Raw genomic sequence first — 17,081 nt, 5'->3', positions numbered from 1 at the left:
AAATAATTTTTTTAAAGAAAAGAAACTAAGGGAATCTGAAAAAGTTTGCACTCTAGTTAATAATAATGTGTAAATATTGGTTAATTAATTGTGACAATTGTACCATGCTAATTAACACTAAGATGTTAATAGAGAAACCTGGGTGTGGAGTCCATGGCAACTCTGTTCGACCTTCACAAATTCTCTGTAAGCCTAAAACTATTTTATGTTAACAAGTATCAAAAGATAAAAAAGATGAGACAGCATGGGAGGAAATATGTAAATGTCCAAAACGAGGAGATTTGTAGCCAGGGTACATAGGAACTCATATACACGGGCGAAGGAAGGAAATGGAGAAATTCACAGAGAGGAAAGAAACAGGTCAGTACTCACGCGAGGAGGCCTTATATAACCAGAGGAATACAGATTAAAACAATGAATCACCATCTTCTCACCTGATGAGAAACTGGGGGTGTCCAGTACCAATGAGAGCACAGGGAAAGAGTCAGTGTCTGCCAGAGTATGAACTGGTATAATCTCTGGAGATAATTTGGCTATAATTTAATGAAAAAAAAAAAAAAAACATGCGCCTGGTGTACCTGTTGCAGCATTATTAGCAAAAACCAAAATTAGAAACAGCCTTGGTCCGTCGATAGCCTATGATGCTCCCATAAAATAAAATACTCTGCAACAGAGCAAAAGCGTGAGGTTGACCTTTTGCACATATAATGCAATACTCACATTTAACACTGCATAGCGTTCACCGTGTGCTAGCCTCTCCCTCAATGTCATTTTCACAATTCTATGTGTCAATTACCCTTGTTATTCCCATGTTACAGATGAGGAAATTGAGTCACAGGGAGATTAAGCAACTTTCCCAAGTTTGCACAAGTAGTGAAGAGCAGAGTGGGGATTTGAGCCCAGGCAAGCTGCCTCTAAACAGTAAAATTAACAGCAAAAATATGTATGTATACACAGAAATCTGTGTGCATGTATGCATATGCAAATACCTAAATAAACACCTGATAAATATGCTGTCCTCTAGGGGGCGTCCCACAGGACCAGCCAAGAGGGTCCCTGAGGCTTCACGCAGGATAGAAATCAAATGTAAGCTGAGAAGAAGTGAGTTTATTGAGGATATAGAGTGCAGATAGAAGCATAGTGTCTGGGACCCTCGGAAAGGAAATAAGAGTGAGTCTCCTCTTCGTTTGGGGCCTAGGGGTTTTACTGAGGACAGCGGTCTGGTGCACGAGTCTTCTCAGGCACCCAAGAACACAGACAGGTGTTTAGGTGTCCTTCACAGGTCACTTAGGTCCTGGAGCTAGGGGGTCTCTGGGAGTCAGTGGTCTTGGAAAATGTTAATGACCACCCCGCCCAGTTACTCCTTAGATGCTATCTGTTGTGCTGGAAGAATCCAAAGAAATCATTAAACCCTTGACCTCTACAAGGAAGAGGTATGTTATCTGTTCTCTAAAGCATGTGTGAGGAGGGAGGGTAGGTCCTAGCAAGAACAGAAGCAGGAAAAGGAGGGGGAAAAAAGCAGGTTTTCATGGGGTCCCTTTAGTTTCCCTATCCCGGGTGCACTGGGTTTCAAAGTGCAATGAATTTCCTGCCTTTAGCCAAGGTCAAAATGTAAGAAAAACCTTCTCGAAGACCACAAAATTTAAATGTAAATGTATAGTGTCCAGTGCTAAGTTGGCACTGTTAGGGATTTTGCTGCTATTAAGCAGAATTGTGGCAAAGGGAGCTGAGTCCAGTTATTACAGAGTTAGAAGGTTCTGGTTTTTCATACCAATTTTTGTGTTTCAAATCTTAAAGTACAGCCGTTTGTTTGATGCTTGGTACAGTGATACAGCTTCTGTGATTTAAAAAAAAATGGGGGCGCCTGGGTGGCTCAGTCGGTTAGGTGTCCGACTTCGGCTCAGGTCATGATCTTGCGGTTTGTGAGTTCAAGCCCCACGTCAGGCTCTGTGCTGACAGCTCGGAGCCTGGAGCCTGCTTGGGATTCTGTGTCTCCCTCTCTCCCTGCCTCTCCCATGCTCATGCTCTGTCTCTCTCTGCCTCTCAATAATAAACGTTAAAAAAATATATTACAAATTTTTTTTAAATAAAAAAAAATTAACAGGGGAGCCTGGGTGGTTCAGTTGGTTAAGTGTCCGACTTTGGCTCAGGTGGTGATCTCGCAGTTTGTGAATTCAAACTCCGTGTGATGCCCTGTGCTGACAGCTCAGAGCCTGGAGCCTGCTTCGGATTCTGTGTCTCCCTCTCTCTCTTCCCCTCCCCTGCTTGCTTGCTTTCTCTCTCTCTCTTGAAAATAAATAAACATTAAAAATAATAAATAAATAAATAAATAAATAAATAAAATTAATTAATGTATTTCTTAAAGATTATCATGACTGCAAATAAAAAAAGCAAAAAGGACCAAAGGCCATGAGGTCATCTGGGGCCTTTGGTGGCTCTAGTTTTTTTATTTTTTTAATTATTTTATTTTATTTTATTATTATCTTTTTGAGAGAGAGAGAGACAGAGAGAAGTCTCAAGTGAGCAAGGGCAGAGAGAGGGAGAGAGAGAGAATCCCATTAGGAGCAGAAGGAGAGAGAGAGGGAGAGAGAGAGAGAAGCGGGGCTCACCTGAAGCAGGGCTTGAGTTTACCGGAAGCAGGGCGGTGGCTTTAGGTTTTTAAGCCAAATGATTAAGAACCCAAAAGATTCTTCACCCATTTGGCCTAGAAGTGGCTAACTCCCTCTCTGTCCCCGCAGACAGTCCCCACTGCACACTTGGGTACAATCAGAAAGGGACTAGGGAGAAGGGGATCAAAGGCAACAAACCTAAGCTCCCCCCTTACCGTGTACTGTGCCCACGCTGTGCTAACCCCCTCTGTGAGGCGTCAGAGACGGTGACAAGAGCCCCTGTCTCATAAAGGGAACAGTGGGTCCAACAGGCACAATATTGGCCGCTGCATTAGGTGTGGAGCTTACTGATTAAGTGGGGGCGGGTGGCACAGACACTGAAAGAACTCACCCAAGGCAGAACAAAAGGGACAGGAGTTTATTGAATACCCTGCAGTGAGCAGCGAGCGGGACAGCAAAGGAGAGATTGCACAGGCGGTGGTGCGGGGCCACAGCTATGGGCCAGAGTGAGGGAGTGTGGGCGTGTATTTGGTACCTGTGACCGGTTGTAAGCAGCCCACTGGTCTGTTAGGGCCCCTGGCTCAATGAGCCTGTTTGCAGGCAGCTCGGTGGTCACTCTCGGCCCTTTTGCCTTTGCTCAAGTTTCCACTGCTCAAGCCTGTTGCCTAAAAGGGCCTCTACGGCAGGGTTTGGTGGAAGCTTTAAAGGCGAGAGAGAAGACGCACAGGAGGGAACTCTGAGGCCAGCCATGGGGGCAGTGAGGGGTGGGCAGAAACGGCACGCAGGATTAGGAGGGGTCGTGGCGAGTCCCGAAGATTGCAGATGAGTTTGGCAAGAGTGGAAAACACCGTCCAGGCAGCCCACAGAGTCCCTGAAGGGTGTGAGTGCTCGTTACCCTGGAGGGCTGTGCCAGACAAGGGCAAGGGTAGACTGGTTTGAACAGGATGCTTCACGGGGTGAGGAATCCAAGGCCAGATGGGCCACCATCGAGAAGGGAAACCAGACATCAGCCCCAAGAGACGGTGCCACCAGGCAGATCCAAAGGGCAGGCGTGAGTCTGTGCACGAGGTGCAAGCACAGGGGCCAGGAACTGAGAAGGTTGGTGATGTGGACTGGATTGTGCCCTCTCCAAATTCATGTGTTGAAGCCTTAAGCCCCCAGTATGCCTGTACTTGGAGACTGGGCAGTTGGGAAAGTAATTAAGGTTAGATGAAGTCGTAAGGGTGGGGCCCTAATCAGATAGGACTGGTTTCCTTATAAGAAGAGAAAAAGGGGCGCCTGGGTGGTTCAGTCAGTTAAGCGTCAGCCTCTTGATTTCAGCTCAGGTCATGTTCTCACCGTTTGTGAGTTTGAGCCCTGAGTAGGTCTCTGCACTGACAGTGCTGAGCCTGTTTGGGTTCCTCTGTCTCCCCCTCTCTCTGCCTCTTCTCTCTCTCTCTCTCTCTCTCTCTCTCTCTCTCTCTCTCTCTGTCTCAGACAAAGACGGAGAAGGAGGAGAAAAGACACTAGAGAGCACTCTCTTTTTCCATGGGGACCCAGAGGAAACAGACCATATGAGGAAAAGCATTAGGTGGCCCTCTACAAGCCAGGAAGAGAGGTGTCACTGGAAACAGACTTTGCCAGCACCTTGATCTTGGACTTCCGACCTCCATAACTATGCAGAAACAATTGCTGCTGCGTAAGCCACTCAGTCTCTGGTATTTTGTTACGGCAGCCCCAGCAGACTAAGGCAGCCGGGTTGGAAAGAGGACGTCAAGGTGAGGCAAGGAGAGAAGGAGCAGCTACATACTTTGCTGGGCTTCGTGCAAGACCCAAATGCGGACTCTTTTCCCAAAATTATTGTGAATTTCAAGACTGTAACAGCAGAGGATTAAACCGTGCACAGGCTGTATACATCCATGAAGACAGCTCAGAAGACAGGTTAGGATGGAGACCTTGAACTAATACAGGGGTCAGGGGTCTGTCTGTACTGCATGCCGGGGTCCTCCTACGGCCTAGTGCGCGAAGATGGCCAATTCAGACAGACAGCAAGCAGAAGAACGCAATCAGAATTTAAATAACGTTGCCCAGAAAGTGCAGTTAGTACATGGGGCGCCTGGGTGGCTCAGCTGGTTGAGCATCTGACTTCGGCTCAGGTCATGATCTCACAGCTTATGAGTTCGAGCCCCACATCAGGTTCTGTGCTGACAGCTCAGAGCCTGGAGCCAGCTTTGGATTCTGTGTCTCCCATTTCTCTCTCTGCCCCTCCCCCGCTCATGCTCTCTCAAAAATAAACATAAAAAAAATTAAAAAAAAAAAACAAAGAAAGTGCAGTTAGCACAGGCAGAGATTAATTCTGCAAGGAGAGTGAGGGTGAGAAATGAGCAAGCAGGAGGCAGGGGACACCTTTTGGGCAACGTCAACATCCCTTTACCCCTCCCCTCAACAGCAGGCCGTCCAAGCCAGGTGTGGACCATGAGACAGCACAACTGGCCACACCCGGTTGGGGCAAGGTTGATCACCTGATCCACACCAGCCAATCAGAGTTCTGTCCAGAGAAGGTAGCACAGGTTGGGATTCTAGATGATGTTAACTGGGGGGGCTTTGGGTGGCCCTTCTCCCCCATGAAGGGGCTGCAGAGAAAGAAGAAGGGAGCAGGGCCGCAGAGGGAAGCCACTGGGGTCCGTGATGGCCTCTCTGTCCCTGCTCCTTGTCCTTTATGGACATCTGGCTGCATTGCCGGGGCGTCTTGAGACACTGGATCTTTTTTGAGACACCCCCCCCCTTCTGCTTCAGCTGGCCTGAGCGGGTTTCTGTTACTTGGGGGCGGTGGGGGGAGGTTGGAAAAGGCTTTCCAGAGAAGGGGGCGTGAGCTGGGTTTCCAAGGATGAGCAGGAAATAGGAAGTAGGTGACATGGTGTGAGAGTGGGGTTCCTGGTGGGTGCTCTGTGGAGAGCTTCCTTCACACTCCTTCAGGTTTGCTATTTTTACACAGAGAGTTCTCAGTTCCCGAGTGAGAGGCAATAAGAGGAAGTGGGAGAAGAAAGAGTGTATTTATTAAAAGACTGGATTTGGATCACAGGGTTTCTCTTCATTTCGGAGGGAGAACACTTCCTTTCCGATACTGAAGAAGCGTCTCTTCATTTGATTTTCTCCTGTCTGTCCTTTTAGTCATTGTCATCTGTTCATTCATCAGCTCATTCCTCCTCCTATTTTCCCTTCTTATTACTGCTATTACGACCGCTACTACTCCTTAGTCGTTTGTTCAAATACCCCCTCTGCTACCTGCTAGTGTTTGCTTTTGGTCACACTTTTTTTTCAGTGTTTATTTATTTTTGAGAGAGGGATAGAGAGAAGAGAGAGAGAGAGAGCTCTAGCGAGGGAGGGGCAAAGAGAGAGGGAGACAGAGAATCCAAAGCAGGCTCTGGCTGTCGGCGCAAAGCCCGACTCTGGACCCAAACCCATAAACCATGAGATCATGACCTGAGCTGAAGTCAGACACTCAACCAACTGGGCACCACCCAAGTGCCCCATCCTTGGTCACATTTCTGTCTTCCGTGTGTGTGTGTGTGTGTGTGTGTGTGTGTGTGTGTATAATTATATATATATATATATATATATATATATATTTTAGTGGAAAATCATTTCATTTATTCTCTTACTAGGTAAAAGCAAAAACCACAGTTAAGTACAAATTGTAGGAGCGTCAAATACATGAATTCCTTCATCAGATCTCATTTATAATTTGTCAGAAACCACTCTTTCTTTAAAAATAACTCCTTTTTTCCAGATTTATGGAGATACGATCGACATAGAACATTGTGTACATTTTTTTTTTCAACGTTTTTTATTTTTATTTTTGGGACAGAGAGAGACAGAGCATGAACGGGGAGGGGCAGAGAGAGAGGGAGACACAGAATCGGAAACAGGCTCCAGGCTCCGAGCCATCAGCCCAGAGCCCGACGCGGGGCTCGAACTCACGGACCGCGAGATCGTGACCTGGCTGAAGTCGGACGCTCAACCGACTGCGCCACCCAGGCGCCCCGAACATTGTGTACATTTAAGGTATACAACGCATTGATTTAATATACTTAAGTATTGAAAAATGATCCATCGCGCTAACTAATACGTCTATCACATCACATGATTACTCTTTCTTTTTTGGAGTGAGAACATTTAAGATTTTTCTCTCATGGCAACTTTCCAAGTATATAATACAGTATTATTGACTGTAATCACCATGCTGTACATTAGGTCCCCAGAAGTTATTCATCCATAACTGGAAATTTTTACCCTTTGACCAACATCTATCTCCCCACTCTCCATTCCCCCACCCTGGTAAGCACCACTCTACTCTCTGCATCTCTGAGTCTGGCTAAATTTTTTTTACAAGTTTATTTAAATATTTGCTTATTTGTCTGTTTGTTTATTTGTGAAGGGGACAGAGAGAGAAGGAGAGAGAGAATCCCAAGCAGGCTTCATGCTATCAGCACAGAGCCCCACACGGGGCTCAATCCCATGAATCGTGGGATCATGACTTGAACTAAAATCAAGAGTCAGAGGCTTAACCGACTGAGCCACTCAGGCACCCAGTCTGGCTATTTTAATTCCATGCATAAGTGAGATCGTATGGTATTTGTCTTTCTCTGACATATCACTTAGCATAGTGTCCTCAAGTTTCATCCGTGTTGTCACAAATGGCAAAATTTCCTTCTTCCTCATGGCTGAATAATATTCCATTGTACCTGTCTTCTACATCTTCTTTATCCATTCGTCAGACAGATACTTAGGTTGTTGCCATATCTCTGACCTGGTGGAACAGTTATGAAAGGCATTGCAGGAGAGGGTTTTGAAGGATGAAGAGGAGTTTTATATGGAGAGAAACAGGTAAAAGGCATTCCAGGCCAAAGGAATTGCATTGAGCAAAAACCTGGAGGCAAGAAAGATTTGGTGCATTTGGGGAATAGTTACCAAGGCATTATGACTGAAGTTTAAAATGTATGGCCCGAGGGACAGGGAGGGCTAGACAAGAAACTGAAGGTACAAGTGAGAAAATACTACAAAAATATCTGACCTGATTTCTGGCTTCCCAAGACATTAAGAGAAAATATTTTGCCACCTCCCAGGCTAGAAAAAGAAAGAGCAGTCTTAAGAATTACCCAGAAGGGGCGCCTGGGGGGCTCAGTCGGTTAAGCGTCCAACTTCGGCTCAGGTCACGATCTCGCGGTCTGTGAGTTCGAGCCCCGCGTCGGGCTCTGTGCTGACCGCTCAGAGCCTGGAGCCTGCTTCAGATTCTGTGTCTCCCTCTCTCTCTGCCCCTCCCCTGTTCATGCTCTGTCTCTCTCTGTCTCAAAAATAAATAAATGTTAAAAAAAATTTAAAAAAAAAAAAAAGAATTACCCAGAAGAAGAATCTTCACTCATTCATTTCTCCCCCTTGGAAGCCTCCAGGCCAACTCTATCCCAGGCTCCATCGAGGGGGAGGGGTGGCATGATTTCTGAGCTAGTCACCTTGCCCAAGTCCAGGCTCCACCTTTGTCCTGCTGGGTCCTAAGGGGTGGATAGGACAGGTTAGAGCCAAGGGAGGAGTCACAGTCTAGACAGTAGGCATTGTGATGTAGCAGGAGGTGGGCGGTGCCAGCCCCCCTGATCCCTAGGTCCCCTAGACTCCCTCCTGGGCTCATGCCCTTTGTCTTACCAGGACTGTTCTGGCTCTGTGTTAGCTGCTTGCCCAGCACCCTGCCGGTGACACCTGCCACCACCTCTAAATGCTTTCTGTGACTGCCTCGCATCCTGCTCTTGCCTACGAGGCCCTGACGCCCCTCTCTGGGCATTCTGGGGGAAGATAGCCTCAGCTATGGCTCAGGGTCTGGGGAGGGTTTGGGAGGTGCATTCCTGTAATTCTTCTGTCCTGTTTTACAGGGAACCCCAGGCCTGATGAAGTAGGGAAAGGACTTGGGGGCCAAGGTCACTTAAGACTTTGCTAAAGCCTCAGGTTCTCCTTCTCCTGAAGGCAGCATCTCACAACCCATCATGCCAACTGTGTCCTCATATCACAGTAAATAGGATTCTTTACCACGCTACGTTGAGGTGCAGTTTACTAGTTGACAAAATATTTGTGCACGATCAAATATTAACTTTGCTTTGCTTTTCCTCATTTGAGGGCAATAATTTCCCCCAGGTATCAGGTGTTGTAGGCCCTCTCAAACTGCGTTGGAGGCACTGGGCTGTCTTTGAAGAGCTTCCCACAGAAGTCCCCCCAACCCCTCGGCCCTCTGGGAGCCTCATGCTCTGAACCTCACAGTGTCCCCTGTCACAATCCCACCCTTGGTGACAAACCTCCTGTGAAATCAACATTCTCATTAGGTGTAAGGGACTTGTCTCCCAGTCTGGCCCAGGCACATAGCAGGTGCTTAAGAAATGTGCCTTGACTGTCTTCTCATGAAACTGTTCCTCCTCCAGCAGGGCCTGGAGATGGAGGGAGCCTGGGCCTGCAGGACCGGCCTGACCTCGTGCCCCACACTTCTTGGGGGCTGCCCCCTCATCTCATGGCTCCTCACAGCAAGCCTGTGAGATGGCAAAGATGAGGAGTGCCCATTGTACAGGTGGGGAAAGTGAGGTTCTTAGGTAGGGTCCCTAGTGGCAAGAAACCAACTGCAAAAGGCAGAGGGAGACCCAGCCGCCAGTTGCCTCAGCAGCTGGACTACTAGTAAAGACAGAGATTCGGAGTCTGGGGCCGTCCATGATCAAGGGAAAGGTGAGGGACCTGGAAGAGTGCAAGCCAGGGGTCAAGGGCAGGAGAAGGCAAGGGGAAGCCCAGGTCCAGGGAAGGAGGCCCCAGGACTGGATGGGCCAGTAGGCTGGAGCCTTGGAGCTGAAGCCAGGTGCTAGTGCTGGGTGGCAGGAAATTCCAGATCTGCCCCGCAGCCACTTACCCCTCTCATCCCAGCAAAAAGATTCCTTGCAATGTGCATTTAAGCCTTTGAGCTAAAGTCCACATTACTGGAGCCCACAAGGCCCGACGTGGCCCCTCTCGACCTCCACAGCCCCATCTTGCTCCTTTCCCCTCCCCAATTGAATTTCATTCCCTCAACACATATTTACTGGGCACATTCCAGGTGCTGAACATGCAAGGTTGATCAGATCAGACCCCCTCCCTGCTTTCATGGAGCTTACAGCCCAGCAAACTGTGCTTCCTTCTTTTCAGCCCAGTTTCCTCTGTTTGGCATGCCTTCTCCCACCCGCTTTGCCTAGCCAATGCCTGGTCATCTTTCAGGTCTTAGCTTAAAGGTCACCTCCTCCAGGAAGCCCTCTGGGAACCCCTTCCCCCTCAGATTGGGTGAGCCACACTCCTTTACATTCCCACCATGCTCTGTACTCCCTTATCACATTGTCTTGTACCTTCTTGGTTACAAGTTAGCCTCCTCTATCAGACTGTGAACTTCAAGAGGGTAGGGTCTGTCTCATTCATGGGCCCTCAGACCAGCCTTCATCTGAAAATGTAGGCACTTAAAATGCCAGCAGGGGAATGGGGCAAAAGAGCCTTGAAATCAGCACCATTGGCCACAAAAATGATAAGAAGAGCCATCACTTACAAGAGCCACACTCCAGATTCTAACTTGTCTAAGGAGGCAGTTATGGTTGTTTGGCAGTTTGAGGAAACTGAGGCATAGGAAAGGTCAAGAAACTCAACCCACGGTCACATAGTGACTCTGGTGCTCTGAACCATACGTGCTGCCTCTGAAGGTTGTGGAGAAGGTTAGCAGATGGCAGCTTCTTAGCGTGACGTAGGCACATGCTAAAAGGGGGCTGAAGTGCTTGTTCCCCAAGGAGAAGGGACCCTTGGGACAGAAGTTGGGGCTTTGAGGTCCAGGAGAGTCAGCCTTTCTTTTGGGAAGTGGCAGCAAGAATCTACTTGTTATTCTTGAGTTCTGGGCCTCAGGGGATGAGATCTATGTCTCCCAGGTGACAGGCTCCAGAGTCTGGCAGGAAAGGGGGTGTGGGTGGCTTGAGCCAGAGTAGGTCAGGGTAATCAAGTCACTGGGTGGGGTAGGGAGAGACCCAAGGCTGGCTGCCGGGGAGAGAGGCCCAGCCAGGCAAAGTATAGCGTCTCGGGACGGAAAGAGGCCCTTACGGATCACCTGTAACAAACCCCATCCAGTGCTGAGGTCTCTTATTTATGTTCTCCTTTGGTGGGAGCTTGGTGCCTCTTGGGGATGCTTTCGCTTTGGGAGACTCTGACCGTGAGCAAGTTCTTGTTTCTGCTGAGCTGACATCTGCTTCCCAAAGCTTCTTCTGACAGGTGGTGTTCAAGGCCCAGTTGGATCACACCTCCCTTCTCCCCCTACAGCCCTTCCGGAGCTGAGAGAGCCATCCAGACCTTTCTGGTTTTCAGCCAAGATTCCTACCTCTCTCTTCTTTGCCCCAACCCTGCCATTCAAGGCCTTCAGGCCTTGGGTTCATCCCTTTCACTCCCCCTGGGCTCCTGGCCCACAACCTCCCTCCCTGGGCCGAGGCCCCATCAGCCATTTAGCTGGACGCTGAGCACACCAGATGGTCCTGCCTTGGACCCTCAAGTATGAGGTCCTCCCGACCCTTCTCTTCCCTGCGTGGTTGCAGGCCCATGTCAAGTGTGGCCTTGGCTGAGAAGCTTTCTCTGGGCCTTTCCGCCCCCAGACTCCCGTGGCACTCTGCTCGGTGCTCTGGCACAGGTTGGGGTTCGTGCCATCTGTATTAGGGGCTGCTATAACAAATGACCACAAGCTTGGCAGCTTAAAACAACAGAAGTCTATCCTCTCACAGTTCTGGAGGCCAGAAGTCTGAAATCGACGTGTTGTTAGGGCTGGTTCGGTTCCCTCTGGAGGCTCTCTTCCAAGCCTCTCTCCCTGCTTCTGGTCGTGACCAGCAACGCTTTTTTTGCTTGGGCTTTCTACATCCGCCCTCTGCCTCGTCTTCACACGGCCTTCTCTCTGTGTCTCTGTGTCTGTGGTCTTCCCTTAAGAGGCCCCCAGCCATCGGATTTAGGGCTCACTCTATATCCAAGGCAATCTCACCTTGAGATCCTAAATTATCTCAGCAAAGACCTGATTCCTAAAAAAGGTTACATTCACAGGTGCTGGGGGTTAGGACTCGGACATATCTTTGGGGGCGGGGGGCGGGTGGTGTTGCACAGTTCATGCAGCTACACTATCCCACCAGCCTAGGAGCATTCAGGGATCAGGAACAGTGTCGCCTTCGCCTCTGCATCCCCATAGACAGTGCTTGTTGGGAGAACATTATTGATGAACTCAGTGACTGGGAATCCAAACAGTGTGCCCAGAGCAGACACCTGGGAGGTTGGGGGGGTGAGTGGATGGAATGGGGGGCCACAGACACCACGGGCTAGCTTCCCTACCTCCCCAGCACCAGCTTCTCTGGAGATGGCTAGAGAAGGGCCCCCTGCCAGCCTGCCTTCTGCCTGGGCACCGAGGCCGGGCTGTGAGCGAGGCATGTCCCTGGCACCTGGGACCTGGTGGGAACCTGGAGCCTTGTGGATGAGACCCAGGCTGGGGAATAAAGGCTGAGGGGAAGGAAAGGGGTGGGTGCTGGGCTGGTCACACAGCTGTTTTCATTCAAATGGAGGCAGCAACAAGGTTTGTCATGGGCGTCTGAGGACACAGATGGGCCTAAGCATCCTGTCTTGCCCTCCGCAGGCATCTGGGAACACCTCCTACAGTGGTGTTTCCTGGCAGCTGGGAATGCCTAAAACAGGGGCAGGAGTAATGCAAGGACAGTCCCAGCCGGTGAACGTGGGCCTCGAGAGGGAGGTGGGAAGAGTCACAGCAAACTTGGGCCTCCAAGCCACAGAGGCAGACGGACAGACAGATACCCAGCAGGGGAGAGTGGCTGGCAGACAGGTCTCTGTGGGCACGTCCTGGGTGGCTGGAAAGGGCCCCCCACCTCGCCTTACATCCAGAGCCACACTTCCACTTGAATTTCCTCTGCCCTGACGTCAGTGGCAGCTCCCTCAACCAAGAGGCTCTGAACTACGCATGAATGAGGCAGCCTGGGTGTCCTGTGGGTGCAGAGACTCATCGTCCCCCGAGCGGAGTGTTACAACAGTGGAGCTGGGGAGAACGAGTCCCTGCCCCCAAACACACATCTCCAGGCCCTCCCCAACCTGGGTCCCAGCCCCTTGGCCTCATGCTCTCTGCACCCAAGTGGGGAATTCTCCAAGGAGCAGTGCTGGAGACACATCCTTACCCTGACGATGATGAGGGAGGCGTGCAGGATCAGGCAGGGTGGGTGCCCTTGGGTACGATGGGATCCCCAACTAGGAACAAAGGGAAGTTAAGGGGCTTCTTGGAAAGAGACAGCGTCCAGGATCTGGGGCCTGGTACAGGGGCTCTACATGGACCGTGATTTCAGCTTTACTGGACCTGGATTCTCTGTCAGCAAAAAGAGTTAATTATAGCATCAACCTGGTGGGATTAAATGAGATCGTGAAAATATAAAGAGGGTTTGAAACAGGCCTGACAGATCCCAGCTGTTGTGGCTTTCACTACTGGAATCCCTTCGCGTTTGGATCTTTATAAAGTTCCTCCCTGTACGTGAGCGGAAAAAACTGTGCAAGGACGGGGAGGAGGGGGGCTGGAGAAAGCAGGGGAGGCCTGGCTGGATTTCACTGGGAAGCTGAGGAGCTCATGGCTGGAGAGAAACATCATCTGCACCAAGAGGCAGGGTGAGGGCAGGCGGTGCGAGAGCCCCAAACAGAGCACTCAGCAGAGTCTGGAGCCAGGTAGAGAGAGATTTGGGGAGCAGCAGGCATGGGTAAGAGAAGACAGGAGGAAAGGATTTTTGCTGGGCGTTATGCACTTCTTTGGCATTTTCTAGAGAAGCTTTCGGAAAAATGTAAATAACTTTTCAGCCATTTCAGATGCTAGACTAGTGTTTCTTTAAACGTGGAAGACAGAGTCTCTAAGTGGCACATATTATCAAAAAGGGGCATCACAAAATCTCCCCGAGGCAAGCTTGTTCTGGAACTACACTCTATTTTATGAGCCTCATGGATGGCATAGAAACAGCACCTTCTCTTCTTAACTGGTTGTTGTGCCCCCAAGATAGACCCTAAATCTGTCCACTCCTCTTCCTGACAAAAGTCGGTTCCGGCTCAGCCAGTTAAGCATCCGACTTTGGCTCAGGTCATGATCTCACAGAGCAGGAGTTTGAGCCCTGCCTCTGGCTCTGTGCTGTCAGCACAGAGCCCCCTTCGGACCCTCTGTCTCCCTCTCTCTCTGCCTCTCCCCTCTCTCTCAAAAATAAATAAACATTTAAAAAATAAACAAAAACTCGGTTCTAAGTTCTCACCTTCTCTGCCTGAATCCTGCAATAGCTTCCAAACTCTTGCCCTCTATCCCTGTTCCCCAGAGTAGCCAGAGAAGAAGTCACGAAAACTGACATTAGATGATGGTGGTCCCTACTCCTTCTGAGGGGACTTTTATCGCCATTGCCTAAACCTGCCAGGCCCTCTGATTGCACAAGGCTCCCTGCTGCCCCAGGGCCTTGACACTCGCTGTTTCCTCTGCCTGGACTGCCCCAGAGTCCTATCGTTGTAGGTCTAGCTCAAATGTCACCTCCTCAGAAGCCTTCCTTGACCACCTAGCCACTCTCTGTCACGTCACCCTGCTTACTGGTCAAGTTATCAAAATCCGTTAAGTATCTTGTTACCTTGCTTGTTTACCTCTTATCTTCCTCACTAGAGTATAAGCCCCGGGGGCAGGGCCCTGTCTGCCTCCTTTCAGGAGACCCGTTGGCTGGCCCTACCTTTCCTGGGTCCAGGAAAGCGGCAGATAGAGGAGAAGACAGGGAGTCCCCGGCCAGGGCATAAGCCACACTTGTTATGCTGAGCGACATGATCCCAGAATATGGCGAAATACTAGAGCCACCAGAAGCTTGGGAACTGATTCACCCTCAAGCCAGCTCTCTTCCCAGACGTCTCTGCAGAAGGCAGTGCACCCCCACCCCCCCATTCCCCATGCCTGCTTCTGGCCTTCCTGAAGCTGGTTACTCAAGACCCGCCTGGGTGCATTAGCTTCCTTTTGCCACACAAAATAAAAAATTACTGGGGCGCCTGGGTGGCGCAGTCGGTTAAGCGTCCGACTTCAGCCAGGTCACGATCTCGCGGTCCGTGAGTTTGAGCCCCGCGTCAGGCTCTGGGCTGACGGCTCAGAGCCTGGAGCCTGTTTCTGATTCTGTGTCTCCCTCTCTCTCTGCCCCTCCCCCGTTCATGCTCTGTCTCTCTCTGTCCCAAAAATAAATAAAAAAGGTTGAAAAAAAAATTAAAAAAAAAAATTACTGCACAATCGAGGCTTAAATTTATTCTCCTGCAGTCTCGAGGTCAGGAATCTGAAATGGGTCTTACAGGGCTAGAATCAAGATCGTCTCAGCAGGATTAGTTCCTTCTGGAAGCTTGAGAGGAGAATCCATTTCCTTGCTTTTCTCCTGTTTCTAGAAGCTGTCCTCCTTCCTTGGCTCATGGCCCGGCATCACTTGGCCTTTCGTCGCTTGCCTATTCTCTGACTCCGGCCCTCCTGCCTCGCTCCTGTCAAGGCCCCTGTGATCACGCTGGGCTCATGGTGATAACCCAGGATACTCTCATCGCAAGACCCTTAACTTACACACGCAACTTCCCTTTTACAACGGGAGGTAATATTCACGGTTTGGGGGATGAGAATATGGTCATCTTCAGAGGGCCATTATTCAGCTACAACCTGGGCACCCCCAAAATAGACCTCAGTGAATTGAACCTCAGACTATGCTTCCCAGAGCCCCAGGATGGAGAGGAAGCTCTGGCTTCAGTGAGAACAGATCCCTTTGATTTGTTTCCTAAAGAAAGGGTTCTGGGCATAAAGTTTGAAAATCACTAACATGACTGTGAAGGCCTGATCTTCCCCTGCTGCTCAGCACCCTGCCCCCCCCACCCCGCCCCCGCCGCCAGCTCTGCCCCTCCTCTGCTGGTGCTTACTCTGCACATCTCCACATCCCCCACCGTCCTGGCTCCCAGCTGCCGTCTGTGGCGACACCCTGCCCAGACCCAGGGGCCACTGGGGCCGAGGGGTTAAGAAGCCTCGGTGCCTGCCCAATGCTGAGCGGGTCCCCCTAGCTCTAAGCACTTGGGGCCCCTAATGGTGTCCCCAGCTCGCCTTCGCACCTCAGGCCAGCACTGTAGTCCGCCAAGGCAAAGATGAGGTTGAGGTAGGAGACGCCACGGAAGGAGCAGAGTGTGGCCAAGAGGGCACCGGGGGTGGGTAGCCTGGGAAAGGGGTGGGGGAGGCACCGGGCACCCTACAGGGCCTGGACTTTGGAGGTGGGGGTGGAGACAGAGTGCCACAACCCCCATCCACCGTTAACTCATGGCATGACTCCTCTCCTGCGCTCTGCCTGTTTCCCCCATCAGCCTTAGAGTGTGACAGAGTGAATGAGAAAATGGGAGGCATGAATCCAGCCAGCCGGTTTGGGGGTTCTGGCAGGGAACCCAGCACGTCTCTACATTGTCCAGGCCCTGGCTGGCCACTCCTTGCCCTGCATCTTGAGACCTGTCACCTCCGAGGGTCCGACTCTTTCATTTTTGGACAGGCTCAGCCCTAATGCCCCTGGGCATGAGCTCTGAGGTCAGGCAGATGTAAGAGTGAATTCCCATTATGTGCAAGTGGCCTCCCTTCTCTGAGCTCAGTGCCTTCATCCGTAAGACGGGGATGAGCCTCCCAAGGCTGGAGGGGCAGTAAAGGGGCGCATGAGTGGCATACAGCAAGCCCTCGGCCAATGGGAGCCGCCGCTGTTACCTGCCCCCATATTTTCTTGAAGTAATCATACCGAACTGGGATTCAAGCAAAGTATTTTCTTGGCTGTTACACCATGTAATCCTCACAACAGTTGGTGATATCGGGACAGATGATCCCAGTTTATGGAAGGGAATGGGATAACTGAGACCAAGCACAGAGAACTTTCCAGAACTCACAGGTAGAACTGGGAGTTTCTTCTGGGGTGGTCCTGGCTTCTGGGGGTGGGGTGAGAGGGAGTCCGAAGAGCTGTGGGACTCTCGGGAATGGCCGAATGGGAGCGAATGTGACACCCAGGACATCCACGGTGGAGACCCACGATTCCTGAGCCAGGGCCTTCAGAGTGTGGACTGTGAGGTTGAGGGGGCACCAAAGCCCCAGACCTCTGTGCCTTGCAGCGTCTGTAGGGGAAGCTGAAAGTGGGCTCAACTTCGGCAGGAGACGTGCCTGAGCCCAGACCCAGGTGAGGCCTTGGCCTTGACCACGGCTTGCAGTTAGTTCCAACTGTATCACAACCTCCAACTGCTCTCAGTTCCCTGGTTAGCTTGCTGTTGGGACTCCAAATACCATTGCACACCTCCTTTCCTCAACACCCACTCTGGGATCCAAGCCGCTCCCCCCCACTTTCCACTAACCCTTCATTCTCTCATTCGTTCATTTACCATTCACATAGCAAA

The 17,081-nt window shown here is 50.6% G+C and overlaps 2 long non-coding RNA genes across 2 annotated transcripts; both read right to left on the bottom strand.

Annotated features, from left to right (window-relative positions):
• Positions 1-1,087: 1,087 nt before the first annotated feature.
• Positions 1,088-2,840, bottom strand: LOC109247032 (uncharacterized). Its single transcript, XR_002071536.2, has 2 exons — positions 2,610-2,840; positions 1,088-1,383 (listed from the first exon to the last, which is right to left on the bottom strand). It is a non-coding gene; the product is annotated as an uncharacterized LOC109247032 (long non-coding RNA).
• Positions 2,841-7,144: 4,304 nt separating this feature from the next.
• LOC109247033 (uncharacterized) lies at positions 7,145-8,175 on the bottom strand. The gene is made up of 2 exons (XR_002071537.2): positions 7,989-8,175; positions 7,145-7,398 (listed from the first exon to the last, which is right to left on the bottom strand). It is a non-coding gene; the product is annotated as an uncharacterized LOC109247033 (long non-coding RNA).
• Positions 8,176-17,081: the final 8,906 nt, after the last annotated feature.

Source organism: Panthera pardus, unplaced genomic scaffold, assembly GCF_024362965.1.
Source record: "Panthera pardus isolate Hobbes unplaced genomic scaffold, ASM2436296v1 HiC_scaffold_12, whole genome shotgun sequence".
NCBI lineage: Eukaryota > Metazoa > Chordata > Mammalia > Carnivora > Felidae > Panthera > Panthera pardus.
Note: the sequence above shows the minus strand (reverse complement) of the source record. Positions and strands in the feature narration are given on the sequence as shown.